This window comes from Phaethon aethereus, assembly GCF_964289735.1.
Source record: "Phaethon aethereus genome assembly, chromosome: 1".
Classification (NCBI taxonomy): Eukaryota; Metazoa; Chordata; class Aves; order Phaethontiformes; family Phaethontidae; genus Phaethon; species Phaethon aethereus.
This window is the reverse complement of record NC_138575.1, coordinates 66761563-66776147: the sequence shown is the minus strand read 5'-3', so window position 1 is coordinate 66776147 and position 14585 is coordinate 66761563.

The following is a 14585-nucleotide window of genomic DNA, read 5'->3' as shown; positions in this document are numbered from 1 at the left end:
CCTATGGAATTACTTTTGAACTTTTTCAAGTAATACATGGGCAAATCTGAAATAATTATTTGTCTTTCTGGTGCCACATTACCAAATTATATGTTAGCAATGGCTAGTATTAGATTAGATTGTGCTGGTTTAAGGTTGTTGGGGTTTATTTTATTTTTATTTTTATTTTTATTTTTATTTTTATTTTTATTTTTTTAGCTTTTCTGTTTGGTTTTGATTTTTTTGTTTGGTTTGGTTTTGTATTTGGGGTTTTTTTGTGGTGTTTTTTTTTCTGTTTGAGCTGCCTAAACTGATAATCTTACACTCTTTAGCCTAAATTACTTCCACATATAGTTGTTTTGGTGCAACTCAGCAGCTGATATTGGTCACAGTGCTGTTTGAGTTGGTGGAGACATCACCAGATATACTAGCTGGCAACTAGTTCCATACCATATGTTGTCCACCAGAACTTATTTTTAAGCTAAACTTGAATACAATCTTTTTTCAAGATACTTTCAGAGTGAAAAATTTAGTGAAAAGAAAAAAAGTGTAAAAAGAAAAACAATAAGAAAAAGTATTCAAAATGTGTTGAATGACTGAAGTATGGACATGACATGTAGCCTGATATCAGTGTCAACATAAGTAGACAAGGTTTAGTTAGCTCCTTAGAATCAAGGAGTAGCTTACTCATAAGAATAGAGGAATAACTTAAGCATAAACAATCTGTTATTCACTGTGAAAGTTGTGAAGGTGTCAAAGACCCTTTGAGACAAAGAGATCGTGAGCAGCGTTGATGGTGGCAGCCAGTTGTGGGGCACCGAGTGTAAGAATGAGCCAACTAAGAATGGGGTATTCCCTATGCAGTCCCGTAATGCTCAATGCCTGAAGTCTCTGGGGAAGAGACTAGTAGAAAAGCAGAAAAAAAGTAATGTCTATAATAGTCAGGTCTACAATTTAATGTCCTTTCTTCTGAGATTTGAGTATAGGGAGCTTCAGAATAATTTTAGTGGAAACAAACAGATTTTTCTAAGCATGTATGTGTGAAATAAAGAAGACACGGTTAGTTATTAGTAACAAGCAGTTTGTCATGTTAAATGAGGCAGAAAAAAGGAGTTTGAAAGAGTTTGTTCAGCTGTGGCATTTGTTCAGATTTGACAAAGTAAACAGACTTTTGAACAGCAAGAGGTCATAAAGAACATGGGATATAAGTATTGCACATTTAGAAATCAACATGTAATGCTCAATGTTATCAGCGTGTGGGGCCAAGCAGAGGAAAACCAAGTCACTAGTTATGGTGGTGGTTTGATTTTACACAAATATTTTCAGAAAATAAAGCAATGTTTTCTTCATGCTAATTACAGCATGACACACGTTACCTTCCATCTACACATGCCTGTTCAGGTGACTGTAGTGCATGAGGAAATATATGGGACAGCCAGCCTTATCCTTGTAATGTTCCAAGGTTTTGCTACAAGGGAAAATTGAGCAAAGGGAAAGGGAAAATTTTCCCTTTTCTGTGACAGAGTGGGAAGATGCTACTTTTATATTTGTGAGATGAGAGCTCAGCAGCTTGAGGAATATTAAGTTGATGCAGCTGAGGGAGGCAGAAGGGGACTGAGGGGTTTTGGAGGCTACCACTATGAGAAATAGTTTCAGACTCTCAGGGATGAGCAGAACAGGAACTATTTGTCCATGCCAATGGATAGGACAGGAAACAAAAAAGATAAGCGTGGCTCTGCTCACACTGTCTACAGCTCAAGAAGCTTAGTTTTGCCTTTGATAAAGAAGGAGCTATCCTGCAAACTCTTGCACACGATCTCTCTAGTAATCCACCCAACAAATCCTCAGCTTCAGTTGACATATCAAAAGTGAAGGAAACTACAGACTTCTCAGTAAATGCAATATTGCCAGTCCAAAGAGTCACAAATTTACAGCACTATTTCAAAAGGTCTGTGGTATGTACTTGTGTATGGTGAATGTCAAAATTTACATGTATCTGTATTTGTAGTCTTCCAGGTACACTTCAGTTGCACTTTCAAATTTACAGCACAATAATGATGATAACATTTGCTTTAATAAAACCTTAAAACCTAGCACCTTCATGTGGGGCCAAAGGCTGGTGTTTTGGGAAACAAAACAAAAAAAAACTCAGAACAAATACTGTGGGATTCCTAAGAAACCTAAGATATCTGGCAACTGCCAGTGCTAAAGCACCATGTCTGTGTTTTCATTCGTACCTCGTACAGACGAAACCCCTATACCAAGGTTAAAACAAAGGCTGTAGTAATCTTAATAGACAATAATTAAATCTATCATAGTTTGAAAACACTTCACAGATTGTATACTGTAGCCAGTGCCGTATGCCAGTGTACAAGTGCTCCTCAGAAACAAGAACTGAACAATGTTAGCTTGGCCTTACTCGTTGCAGAGGGCAAAAAGATTATTTGGAAACAGTCAGGACTGTGAACTGTAATGAATCCACCTGCATATTCAGAAATGGTCCTTTGGATTCAGGGAACAAGGACATTCCTCTTCCAGGGGAAAATACACCATTGTATGTAGAGAGATGCTCTATCTTTTTGTATATCTCATTTGTTTCTCTGGAAGTCATAGTTATATTTGAATAAAAATGCTTGTAATTTGAATGCATGTTCCAAAATAAGAAGGGGAAAGAGCTTCTTTGGTTTATTAAATCTAAATAATACAATGTGACACTAAACACTCAAAGTAATTTGTCTGACTGCTGTCACCAAGCATTGCTACTGAAGATGGATGATAAAACTCACTGAGTTTCTCTGTTTCCTAGGTAAACAGCTGAAGTAAATGTGTCTGTGTTCCTCTATTCCTTCCCTAGGGCATTTTGATTAATATTGACATCATCAAGACCTGTGCCAGTGGACCAAAAGAAGAATAACATATTCTGGTGACTAATCCAATACTGACAGCAGCAGGCAGCCTGAATTCAACATAGAAAAATATTTTTAGTGGATTTCTCCTGAGCCTAGGACTGAAGCCAGCACTTGGCAAGAGTCATCACTCACCAAACAATCAGTGGTAATTCTGAAAGTTTTTGAAGACATAAACCACTATATTCTTACTCTTTAGCATCTCACCTTGCGCAATCAGTTTTAAAGATAGCTCCATTTTTTAATGCAACTCCACTGGACACAGCAATCCTTTAGAAATGTCTGCCAGTCTGTAGTGTTGAATACATGAAGTTGTATGAACAAAACCAAGCAACATCAGCTGTGGTACACTGACAGGATCAGAATTGCATGACTTTCACTAGAATTGAGTATGTTCCATTTTCTTCCCTTTCGCTCCTCCTTGTTTTCGAACTCCTTATCATTCTAGTTAGGTTGGAAGTGTTTAACAGGAACAGATACTGATGGGCAAGGCAGAGAGTCACCTTTGCAGCTGAACGATCGTTGGTTGGAAACAACATGTTTCTTGGCTGTGCTGGTGGGACTCCACTGTTGCGTGGAATAGAGGATTTGAGTGTAGCCAGTCGTTTTGAGGACAAGACATGGTCTTGCTTACACAGTGGAGGAAGACAGACCAGCATCCCACACTATCTTCTACAACTTCTGTACATCAGGGCTGTGGTCATTCAGAGGAAAGTGAGGATTTCATGTCATGTTCCTTTTCATGCAGGTAGGGAGGTACAGAAGATAGGAAAAGAGCTATGTGCTCGTTTTTTTTTCAAAGTACCATTTCAGATGGAAATTACATGGCTTGAGGAGAGAATAACTTGTTGTGAGAAGAGTTGTCACATGTGCTTTCCTTCCTCAAGCAAAAAGAGAAGCCATGAAGACCATGAAATGTCACAGATCACACTTAATTCCCCAGGCTGATCCTGGATTTTTTAAGTTCTGCCCCCGGGGAGAGAAGAGAGGCTCAGTCCAGTCACCTAAATATCAACCACGAAAGCTGAAGGAAAGGAGGCAATTGAACGGTACAGAAAGCTTTTGGGTGAATAAGTGACATGCCTGAAAGAGAACAATACAATAGATCCTTTCCGTACAATCCCACAGCTTGCTGTGGTAGGGTCTTTAGCTGAAACAAAATAGAAGTTTATATTCATTGGTAAAGAGGAAAGAATGTAAATGGGAGCTTCCTGGCCACATGTACTATTCCTGAGGTAGGAGAAAAAACCAAACACTTCAAAAGAATTTAATTTCATTATATGCTTACATAGTCATTCATACAGCATGCACTTTTAAAATATTACTTACAGGTTTTCAATTAGATTTGTGAAAGCTATGCTTGATATCAACTTGAGTATGCAGCCTGTATTTGTCTGCATAATATAACTTCAATATCCAAATTCAGTTAGAACTCAATGTAAATATTTAAATCAAATTATTACTAACAGGAAAGTGCGCAGATAAATATTACCAGACAACAATGTCAGTCAAAATTACATGTATTCACTGTGCTTGGAAGGCAGTTAGAGTTTATAGGAGCTTGTGAGTTCTTTATGCAATAAAATGGATAGCAAAATTAGCTTGTATTTCCATACTGTAGTCAAGTTACCACCACCAGCTAGCTAAGACCCCATGTGGCACCATAGATGGGTAGCGTCAGACAGCTTTCCTTCTCTCATTTGAAAGAATTAGAAACCAGGCTATACTGCTATTCAGACAAATGGTTCTATCTGCCTGCCTGACATTCGTTTTTCTGCTAGAGATATTTATGTAAAATCACTTTAAAATGGCCAAGAGAACTAACGAGAGTCAGGAGAGCAACCAAATATTGTGTAGTTTAACAATACATTTTGTTTTCTTTATCTACCCTGGATTTCTTCCTTGTGCCTCACCCCAAAGGCTGCTTCTCTGAAACATGCTGAATGGTGGCTGAATTTATGGGTATGCTGATCTCATTAAAGAGCATTTGTGTCACAGTTAGAGCATGTCAACCAGTTTCTGCCGCCAGCAAAAGTGTTTGTGAGACAAGAAAGATCCCTTGTGTTATTGCAGTGGGTGGTCATTTTGAATACATAAGTATTCATGGAGCTTGGGAAGAAGAGGAGGGAATAACTTTTCTGATGCTTGCCACTGTTGTATGTTTGTGTGATGGGTTCACTTCCCAACCTTAACCTTAGTGGATGGATTTTATCAGGTTTTAGGAATAAAGAACTGGTAAACAGTGTAGGAATAAAGTTTTAGGACTAAAGAGCAGACAAATATTTCCTAGAACACCTACATCTACTTTTTAGCCAGCAGCCACAACTCCAAACCAAAATTTTGCTACACCTTCCCCCTGTGAAACACCTCTCCTGATTGTATGCACAGACAAAACTGTCTAAGCTGCCAATTCCCTGTGGCTAGTGATCTGCATGGAGGCGATGCTCTCCAGCCAGGTGTTCCCCGTGCCCACTTCACCAGTTAGAAAGCCTGACATTACTTGCATAAATCTCAACACGTTTAAGTCATAAGTGCAATCCACAAAGGGAAATGGGGGAGGAATCGTTTGCTGCTGTGTCTCTGGATACCTTCCAAGTTTGGGAGGTTGGCTGCTGTGCTGGTCAGGACTCTGGCCTTAAGGGCCTGGGCATCGGTACTTTTCTGTTGGGTCTACTTTGCTAGTGATGTAGAAGGTGGTGAATGACTGTGTAAGGTGGTTAGGTAGCTCGTTTCACACTGACTTGGTATCAGAGGGATGTTTCCTTAACAAAAACTATTTCAAGGTTTTTAATTCAGGGATGTCCGAAACTGATAGTTATGAGTTGGTTTTAACAAGCTGGCTTTAACAAACATATCCTAAAGAAGAAGGCCAAGGGGCAGAGAAGCTTATTAGGCAGGTTTCTTTGTTGACTTAATGGACATAGAGCTTAGAAATGAAGAGCTCAAATGTCAGGAATTCCCAAATGTAAATTCCAAGTTAAATAAAATCTGAGTATAAGTGAGCCATACTTCTGTTTTGCTAGTTTCATTTATATTTAAGCACAAAACCATTATCATATTTCAATATTTTAAGGGTTTTTTAACTATTGACAAAATTAATATTCAATGAGTAAAACACAGTGAGCTTTGCATAAAACATGTCTACCCATCCCACTATTGCAAAGACTTTAAAAATCATTTGTTTTTATATAACACCAGACATGGTATTTAATATGCAAAGTCTCAGATCTTGACTTGATTCTTGAATCTCAGTGAGGGCTTCATAACAGCCAACCTTACGGAAAGTTGTCTTCAGTCACCCCAAAGAAAATTTTGACCCTCAAAGGCTCACTGTTTAAAATTCTGTTAGAGTTGGGATAGGCAACAAAATCTCGTCAATCATCTCACCCACTCTTTGGAGCAAAGCAATTTTCTTCACCAGTTTCCTTGAGAAGCAGCATTAGAGCAAAAAGAATTAAGTCTGGAAAGCTGTGAAAGAAATTAAAATGGGACACTGTGGCTGGTCATCCTAACTGGAAATGGACTACTCCATGGGATGTATGACACTGACACAAAGAGAACTGCTGTTTTTTGAGGAGGTGTAGTGTGAAGCCTGAGGACATAAAAGATATATGCTGGAAAAGGCAAAAAAGCACCTGAATGGGAGCGAGTATGCTCACCACTTCAGCAGAAGAGCTAAGGCTGTGATTGCTGTATTTTAAAATTCCAAAGGGGAGAGTAATTGGGCAATTTAAGCATGGTGGGCATGATAAGTAAAATCAGTGCATCTGCAAATCAGAGCACTTGCACTGCTCCCAAAATACCACCTTCAGAATGTGACAAGTGATAAAGATTTCTGTCTTTATACTGCCATAGACTTAAAGCTTTTAAAATAATCTGTTTTGTGTGACTATAACCAGCATTGTGATCAACTGAGCAGCACAGAGACTGGAGTTCATGCAGGACCTTTTGTTCTAAAAATACATGTGTCTGTCATTTGAGTTAAACAACAGACTCTTATCTACAACGGCAGCAGCAGGAGGGCTTTTATTCAACTTTCAGAATGACATAGTAAGCAGTACTGTGAGAAAAAATATTTCTGTTTCCTTATCTGAATCAATGTGTTTTAGCAGGATAAGAGGGCACTATATATATATTTATTTTTTTAAAAATTAATTTTCTGCCTCCATATGCATAACAACTTCTCCTTTGGGAGGCTCTCATATATTCCATGCAAAGTACAAACCCATCCAGAGGAATGGTAGTTTTGTGGCATAGAAGACGGGAGATCTGGATTCAGTTCTGATCCCCGTTTTCCTTTGCATTGCTTTTAATGTTGCGGTAATAGTGTGTCTTGGCTAATGCAGAGTGCTCTTCTCTGTGTGTAAGAATATAAAATAATTCGTGAAATTATGTCATGTTTATTTTTCACTGGACTAAAGGACTAGAGGAGTGTGGCTTTTTACAGGAGTCAGTCTCCTCTTCTGAAGTCAATAGGATGTAACTCTTCTAGTGCATTTCTGAGGCAAGCTGGAAAGGGAGGCCACGGCCACCAAAAGCTTCCCCAAACCTTAAGGTTGTCTGAAAACACATGGAAGTCTGGAAACAACATAGCATGGTGTGTCATTGAGATGCCCGCACCACCAGCCCGACAGCCCTCCCCACGCAGCCTGTACTGGGCCCTGAGGAGAAGCCACCACACTGCCCTGGGGAACTCCTGTTTCTGGCTTCTTGATTGAACCAGAACTAACACGCTGAAACTCCCAGGGCTGTGTTTGCCCTCCTTTCTTCTCTTTTCCTGACGAATCTGCTCTTGGTTTCCCTTTTCTGGTTCTTCCACCATTTTAAGCCACACGTTCTCCAGCTCCTCCATGGGTTAGTGAATTTGATTATTGTAAGAACAGCAGCAACATTCAGGAATGATCTAAGTAGAAGAATTAGGACTTTAAGAGGAAATTACATTTGCACAGACTGCGGTGAAATCTTAGAGAAAGTGGTATTGCTTCTATGTGAATTTCAGCTGATGTTCAAAATAAACTATTATACTCATAACCATCAGAACCCATCCCTCTAATGAAAATGAGTATTTTATGTATTAAAGAGGAAAAATTAAGATTAAAGGCAATGGCAAATTGGAATGACATTACCCTTGCTAGATAAAGACAAGCAGTTTTTCAAAGAAAACTCAATCTTTCAATCACGGATGTAAATCAAGTCCCTGAATTTAAGCGGGGAACAGAATTGCATTCAATATCTTAGCAGAAATTTGACTTAGGATAGATTAATGTTCAGCCAGCAGGGATCAGAAACATGACTGGAACCTCCATACTATATACCTAATTTCACTTGAGGACAATTACAAAAGCCTGCCAAGGGGCAATTGTTTGTTTGTTGAACTTGGATACTGTTTTTCTCCAGATAATATTGTCCAGTGCTGCAGACATACAGTAGAGTGGTGTTTTTTCCCAGTTTTTATCAGATGGAATTAAGCAGCTGGTAGAATGAAAAAAGAACCCATCCAGCTGAAAGTGAACATTTGCGTCTTAGGTTTCCTCTTTAAACAGTACTGACCTGCTAAGTGCCAACAAAGTATCTGACATGCTTGTGCCTGTCTGCATTGGATCATCATTGCTTCTTAATGTGTTGTCATTAGCACCAATTCAATTTAAACATGAATTAAGCCCTTCCAAGACTGGCTTTTTTTCCTTTTCATGGTGGTAAAATACTTGTCTGTTTGATCTAAATGATTAGGCATCTAGGCACAAGGAAGTTGGAAATTAGGCTTATGTCTCTTAAGTGAAATACTTCAATAATCTTAAATACTTTAATAATCTTAAATTGAATAATTAATCCATTATTTAAAATATGGTCTAATGACTTTGAAGATTACAGTAAACAATATCACAGCAGGAAATGGAAGGTAATGTGAAAAGCATTACACAAAGTACTAGTTAATAATGGAGCTGCTCGATTTAATTGTCTTCATTCAAAGATGTTCTGTCTTCAATCCTGCAAAGCAAGTGACAAGAATGTCCTACACCTCTTCATGGTGTAGAATTTTAAACTAACAGATTCTTAAGAAGAAAACATTTTGTAATGATACCTGGATGTAGGCAGGGGTGTTCAGCCTGGGGCCGAAAAGATTAAGGTGGCTGCTCTTCCCACCCATGGAAATGAAAGTGAACGGACTTTTCCGTTTTAGAGTTGATCTTAAGGCATCAAGTCAATGGGGATATGCTGTAGGTGCACAAGGAATTCTGGCATGGAAAAGAGAGAGAATAAAAGGGAAAAGATGATCTCTACATCTACTTAATTATGACTCTGAATATGGAGCTGATCAGTACCTCCACAGCTAGGAGCTATTTTAGCACAAGAGGAAATCGCTCTGTACAACTACCTGTAAGGGGGTTGTGGTGAGGTGGGCATTGGTCTCTTCTCCCAAGCAACTAGGGATAGAATGAGAGGGAATGGCCTCAAGTTGTGCCGGGGTGGTTTAGACTGGATATTAGGAAGAATTTCTTTACTGAGAGAGTGGTCAAGCATTGGAACAGGCTGCCCGGGGAGGTGGTGGAGTCACCATCCCTGGAAGTGTTCAAAAAGCCTGTAGATGTGGCACTTCAGAACATGGTTTAGTGGGCACGGTGGTGTTGGGTTGGTGGTCAGACTTGATGATTTTAAAGGTCTTTTCCAACCTTAATGATTCTATGATTCTATAATAACATTTTTTTCCCAGTATTCAGTATTATTTTCTGGTAAAACAGAATGCAAAAAGCAATTAGAACCCACTGACCTCTATTTACTTTTGAATAGTTTGTTTTTGTAAGAAAGAAAAAAAAATCGAATAATTTTGATCACTTTATTTCTTGTTCAAAATACATATGAAACAATTAGAATAAAATTATTTCAAATGTGTTCTTTTCTTTTTCTTGTCTTTTTTAATATAAAATTATCACAAACTGTACACTTCATAACATCTTTTGAGGTTTCATTGTTACATATTTTTTTCAGAACTGACAAATAGATTCACACTTTCTAGAGAATACATTGTAAAAATACTGAAATGTGTTACAGCTCTCAAAGGCTAGTGCAAAAAAAACCATTTACTATCAGTAGTACAATTTTATGCTGTCAAGTTTCACAAATGGCCATTTAGCGCATACAAAAAGCCAGTAACACAAGTACAAAAAGTTTTGTTTTCTTGTCTCTATAACGCAGAAGCCAAGGATATTGACTTGAACAATGGCTAGGTATCAAATCACAGACTTCTTTTAAAAAGTCACATCATGAACACTGAATAAAGGGTACTAAAACAGTCAGGTATTTAATATTAGATCTTGGTCAGCCAACACCACATAGCAAGGAGAGACAAAATCTTAGAAGAACTCTGCAGTTCTTTGTAAGCTACATAGACTTGGCAACATTTGTGATCTAATCATAAGGATTATTTTAAAGGTAGGGAGTTCTGTTAGAGTTTGGGCCAGTTGGGGCCTAATCCAGAACCCCACATTGTCACAGCAAAGATGCTTATTCTGACAGGCATTGTGTTGGGTGGTTTCTTTTAATATTTCAAAATACTAAGTGTTTAGATATTGAGTGAGGTTTTTTTTTTAACTGTCAATGTTGCCTATGGCCAGGAACTCCAATTTAACTTCCTACCTTTTGAAGCATACACTCTGGAGAATGCCTTCCCCACAAACAAGCATATAGTAGAAAAACGTAATGTTCTGTGCTGAAGAAAAATTGTGACTAATTTCTGTATACTACTCCCCCTGCTTCAGTTCTCATGAGAAGCGCACTGAAGCCAGTTGGCTTGAACGCTGTGTGGACTACAAGCTCATGAGAAGAAAGGAGAAGCTTTTTGGGACTCGCCTTGCAGCGGCTAGAGGAGCATCTGGCTGGCGTGCAGAGGAGCCAGTGCTGCAGTCCTGCTGCCTAAGGTGATGAGGACTGGGCGGAGCAGGACAATGAAGAAATGTAATTTGGCTTTGCCCACTCTCATCCTGGCTAGTACAGCTCCGCTGGCGTGGAGGGTGCCGAGATGTGCTTTTAGCATAGACTAGCCAAGAGACTCCCCACATCGCGCCATTACTAGCCAGCAAAGCACCTGAGCAGCTACTCTGCTCGGGGTGTGTGCCCAAGCCATCATGACTTCATGGGGACTCAATCAGCAGGTCATATTTAAAAAATATTTCACATGGTTTGCTGAACAAAGGCCCTCGTGATCTCCGCCAGAAAGGGGAGAAAGCGTAAGTCAGAAGTGCGTCTCCAAATCGGGACGCCAGCGGTGCCTACTTGTAGGGTAGAGAACTAGCCATATCCTGTCCTTAGACATGTGCATTTAAGTCCAATGTATCCTATTGAAACTACTCACGTAAACAGAGAAAAATAGAAAGAATTGAGACTCACACTTGGAAGAAAACAAAACAAGAAACAATATGAAATATATATCTATACTTTTTCCTTTTCTTGAGAAATAGTTTTCTATTTATTTAACAAAAGTAAATTTTGTTCAATATTTTGCCATAGAAATATAGAGTGAAAAGAAGTGCTTTATATCTGATGTGCAACAGGGCTATCTAAATCTTACATATTAAAGATTTAGTCTATACAGATACACTCTGAGCTTTAATAGCAAGATGGCATCATGTGGAAAACTGTAGGCCACTATTAAAACGGAAAAATCCAGTAAAAATACATCTAACCTCCATGCCTGACTACAGAGACCAGACATTTTTATTTAATGAATCAGGAAGCTGAGGGTCATATTTCTTACTGGTATTAGTAAAATCAGCATTTGCAATAATAGTTCATACCCTAGAGACGCACTGAAGACTTTTAATATAGTCTGAATTGTCAGCAAGCCAAAAACATCCGTAGTGGATATAAGAGAATTCATCCTGCTTGCCTTGAGACTCCTGACAGGGTTCATTTCATAAGATGCTACGATACATCATCACATGCAACCTGATGCAAAGCCAACTGAAATCAAGAGCAGTGCTTCTGCTCAATTTCAGTGGTGGGCTGGTCAAGTACGTAATGCTGTGCTTTGAAATTAAATGACATATTAAAAAGACCTACAGAGTAATTTTGCTGGATATATTTAATAGTCTATTGCCATGATTTAAAAAAAAATCATTTTAATTAATGCAAGAAAAATTGCCATATAAAGTAGCAAGTGATAGACCTAAAGGAAAGCTTCATTTGAAAGCATGTTATAATTCTTGTATATTGGAAATAAGGTAATGAATAGATTTCAGTAAGCTTTTGTAGTAATGCAAAATATATAAACGTGTATTGTTAAAACTATACCTTAAAAGCCTGAATGGAATTACGTTTTTGTGCTGTATTATTTCAATAAATATTAAAGCTACAGTAGATACAATTGCCATTTTGTGTTTTTCTTGAGATAGCTCAAAAAAGGAAGGTGAAGTATTTTATTTTAAAAAAGGAAAAAAATCACAGAAAAAGCAAAAAGTTTTTTCGTCAGCATCTTTGTATTTTGCTGCCACAGGTATTTTTGCTAAAAGGCTTTTAAATTTTTTTTTTTGCGTCAATACTATTTTCAGTGCACGAGTAGATTGGTACATTAGTACCACTTTTTGCCCTGCTAGAGATTAAATTAGAAAATTTTGTCTTAAGAAAAAGTTCATTTTTAACAACAGTACAGAAAACAAGGCAAAAAATTCTAAAAGATGCCTTGGAATAATTTGAATTAAATCTCTTTTCTCAGCACAGATTGCTCATTGTCAAGTCCTCTTTAGGTAGGACTGCTCTTTGACTTCATAGGCTGCCCTGTTTCTGGAGGGCATGCAGAATTAGACCCAAGATTTTAGAGGTTAATCCTCAGAGATTCTCTGAAACCTGGCTATAATCTACAACTGTTTGTCTGCTACTGGCTAGTAGCTAAAGTGCGATAGTGCCAGGCTCCCTTTCAGAGTAATACAGAAAAGGTCCAGCTGTGCAGATTCAGTTGCTGGCTAAGATAAAGCTATACTTTTTCATTAGTGATTTTGATTTTCTGGCCCAAAGTTACCTTGGTGGACTAAGAACTGAAAAATCTGTAAATTTAAATAAATCTGAGTTTATTTATCAATCAAGTTCTTGTGCTATAAGGTTAATTAAGATCATTAAACACTTATACTACAATAAAGCTTGAAAGGAATAAATGTAAGAGTGCAAAGTGCTCTTTGGAGAGTCTACCAAAATCTCCTTTTTCATTTTCTGTGGTAGCCAAATCTCCATTTCCATAAAGAAGACAGACACACCCATCCACATATATATTTGCCAAAAATAATTGCAACTGGCAATTCTATGTCTTGTTCAACTATGCAGTCATTTCCCTCCTAACGATTATTATGCAATTAAGCCTCAGAAAACCGTGGTGAGGGAAGTGATGGTCCTCTGTTGATCACCCTGATTTGCAGTAAGAGGCAGCCACTCCCAGGGTGAAACAATCACAGTACACCCAGGACCATGTGACAATTTAGCACAAAGGAGTAAGAACTCATTATTCAGCTGAACCTGCATGAATAGGAAGAACAGGAGGAGATGGGATTTGCCTGGAACATCAGTTCCAGGACCTTATTCATACAGAGAGACCTGTGGAATATTAAGTGAGAAATACACCATAATTATGAGTTCAGTTTTGTGAGTCATCGGAGAATTAGCACCTGCAACAGTCCAATGACTTTTCCACCGTTGTGTGACATTAGTTTAGGCTTGACTTGAAAACAAACCCGGTACCTTGTGTATCACAGCAGCAGTTTCAGCGGTATTTCCTACTGGTAATTCGAGCACTGATTGTCAGAAGCTTTGAAAATCTGAAGAGAGGACATTATAAAAAATTCTTTTTCACCTACTGGAGACTTTCCAGTCCATGCCAGGTGCAAATAAATAGGAAGCCCTTACAGCATCTAGAAAGGAATGCATCTAAGCACATGCCGGCAATGTGCCTTTTTTGCCTCAATTATGCTGCAAGAGAAAGACCGGCGGGGAGGATGTGCCATGAGCGGCTGCCAGTGCTGTTTGCACTGTGAATCCTCTGGAGTCAGGATCTGTGAGGGGAGGGCTGGTTTTATTTTAAGAAGAGACCCAAGTTCTGCAACATGTCTCCCACTACCCTTGTAAGCTTGCAAATGGCTGTACAAGATATGAGGTAGGGGAATTAAATCAAATATCTCTTTATTTTGGAAGTGTTTGCTACACATACATTTTTGACTATTGAAAGCGTTCTCAATTCACCTCCTTTTTATACTTTCCACTTTTCTTTTTAACAGTTTTTTTTCTGGAGAGCTCTTTACATGCTTAATAGGCTTTCTCCTTTCTCTCTCATGTCGATAACTCAGACGCCACAAGATTTAAAATAATTTCTTGTTCAGTCCACTTCTGATGCAATTATCAGCTTCAACTCATAGTATGTTGAAAAAAACAACTCCACCCTTTATCTCTCTCCTCTTGCAGACTGTATTTATGGAAACATATCTGCTTCACAAAAACAGCTAACAGACCACAACCTCTCCTCCCCTGAAATTAACCTACAAACTGTCCCCCAAAACCAGTTTTTTTTTCTGGTGATGCTAATCTTAAGTGCCTAAAATGCCTGTCTGTTATGTTGACAAGCTTTTATTAGAACACCTCTGATATTAGGAATCACAGAGGGACTAGGCAAGTAGGAATTCTGTGCTTGCAGAAAAACATTGTTTTATAATAGGAGACAGAGCC